Source organism: Moschus berezovskii, chromosome 9 (genome assembly GCF_049115385.1).
Source record: "Moschus berezovskii isolate FMDL1 chromosome 9, NW_MosBer_1.0, whole genome shotgun sequence".
Classification (NCBI taxonomy): Eukaryota; Metazoa; Chordata; class Mammalia; order Artiodactyla; family Moschidae; genus Moschus; species Moschus berezovskii.
Window position 1 is genome coordinate 77,234,301 of NC_142468.1, and position 2,578 is coordinate 77,236,878.

The 2,578-nt window shown below is 31.6% G+C and overlaps 1 pseudogene; it reads right to left on the bottom strand.

Annotated features, from left to right (window-relative positions):
- Nucleotides 1-1,324: 1,324 nt before the first annotated feature.
- LOC129562370 (olfactory receptor 4K13-like) lies at nucleotides 1,325-2,253 on the bottom strand (annotated as a pseudogene).
- Nucleotides 2,254-2,578: the final 325 nt, after the last annotated feature.

Sequence of the window (2,578 nt, forward strand, 5' to 3'; positions counted from 1 at the left end):
TCTTAGCCTAAAGATGTATACAAATTAAGACACTCACCCTCTTTTCTCCAAATGGAAAGACAAAATTCTACAGGTTACTATGTACATCTCAGTGTGGTATTATTATTTCCTCTAATTTAGTCATAATCCCACATGAATATCCCATATCCTAGAGAAAAAATTTAAAGTTAACCTCCAACAACTACTTGATAATGAACCACCAAAAAAAAATTTTAATTTGTCAGCAAATACTATACATACACAATGACATAAATATTTTAGGAAGAAACAGTCTTAGTTTCTATAATCATCATTCTACTAAACTATTGTAATATTTATTTATGTCTATCTTCTTTTACTACCAATTGCATTCTTGTTTTGTCTTCATCCAAGATCTCCAATGATGGTGATTCTTTACTTGGTTGAGTGAATCAAATTCTAATTTATACTAGGTTGTGTGATTTTCTTTTATTTTAAGAAAAAAGAAATTTTATTATTTTTTAAAATTTATTGATTTTAATTGGAGGCTAATTACTTTACATTATTGTATTGGTTTTGCCATACATTGACATGAATCTGCTTGATATGCACATACTGTGAGGCACCATAGAGAATCACATGGGTTTCAAACATGATTTTTCCTACCCTGCTGTCTATCAGTAGTACTAGTACACCTTGCTCAATAGGTCAACCTTCTTAGCTATTTTAATAAACTCTTTTTATTGAATCAGAGGCATAAGGAAACAGAAATTGTTGGTTTCTTTTTACTTTCAGATCAATGGAAAATCATTTTAACCTTTTGTTGGGAAGATTTAATTATTAGGACTACGACATGTAAGGGAGAAGACAGGAAGCAAAAATGTATGAATACTAATTAAAATTTAGATAAAAATATTTTACTTATAACAGCATAGATTTTGTAGTTACATGTAGGATCTGATTCTAGGTCTAGTACTTAACAATTTTTGTGACAAGTTTGTTAAATTTTTAATGTGCAGTTTTCTGGTGATAATATAAATAATATTCTCTATTTTCATTGTGTGAGGTTAAGAGAAAATGCATGCAAAGTGCCTTAGACATGGTTAGAACTCAACAAACAGTATTTTAAAATCTAAGAATTTATAGGAAATTTTAAAATTACAACATAAATGAATGATAATATATTGGAATGATTTGCACTTGGATGTACAATTCAGAATGCTTTGTTGCATATATACTTGTGTAAGAAAAAGTAATAATTTCCCAAAATATGACTTATGTTCAGTGTAAAATCTTATACCCGTATCTCTGGATGATGATTACAATAACAACAACGATGATGCCTTTGATGATTGTAATATTTAAGTTAAAAGGCTGATCTGGAACTCACATTCTTGGACTTTATTTTTATTATTGCTTTCTTCATGTCTTTACTCCTAAATGAGTAAATGATTGGATTTAAAAGGGGAGTAAAAATTGTATAAAACACAGAGAAGATCTTATCTATGAAAACATGGCTGAATGGCCATATATAGATAAAGAGGCAAGGTCCAAAGAATAGTACCACCACAGTGATGTGGGTTGAAAAAGTGGACATGGCCTTGGAATATCCACTGGAGGAGTGATGATGGACAGTTATCAGGATGATGCTATAGGAAATGAACAGAAATGTGAAACAGAACAAAGGAAGTAGTCCACTAAATGCAATGACTAATAGGTTTAAGACTTAGGTGTCAGTGCAGGTTTGATCACCTGAGGCAGGTCACAAAAAAAACTATCCACAACACTGGGGCCACAGAATGGTAAAGTCACTATAAAAACCATTTGGCTAACAGAGTGCACAAACCCAGTAGTCCAGGAGAAAATACGGTGCAAATACGGTGGCTTATAATATTTTGTAATGAAGGGGTTTACATATGGCAATTAATCTATCAATTGCCATGGCTACAAGCAACATCATCTCACTTCCACCTAAATGGTGAAGGAAAAAAATCTGGGCCATGCATCCTTCATAAGAAATAGCCTTATTTTTACTAATAAAGTCACCAATCATTTTAGGAGTAGCAAAGGAAGCCAGAGACATATCAATAAAGGACAGGTTGACCAGTAGGAAGTACATTGGAGACTGTAATTGAGGGTCCAGTTTCACTACCAAGATAATAATGAGGTTACTTAATAAAATGGCTATGTAAATAATGGTAAAAAAGAAAAAAAAAAGAAAATCTGTAACTCATGAAACTCTGTGAGTCCCAGCAAAATAAATTCAGCCACTACAGAGTGATTTTATTTTTCCATTTGTTTGGCTGTTGGCATATGTTACCTAAAACAAAATCAAAATAGAAAGTCTGTGAGTTAAACTTGAAAGATAAGTGCATAGTCACTTACCTTTTTTCCCTAAAATTCACTGAAATGCCTAAAAAGGATAAAAAAGAATCAACACTAAATCCAGCTTTTTGAAAGAGATAGACACAATTTCTTAACAAAAATTATAAGGAATATCTACCATAAACCAAGATGTTTGAAGAAAATTTAAACTATCAATATGTAACTCATATTTGGGCTAATTATAAGAAAAGTGATTATCTCAGCTGGTGAGAGAATATTCAAGCTCCTTGCCATG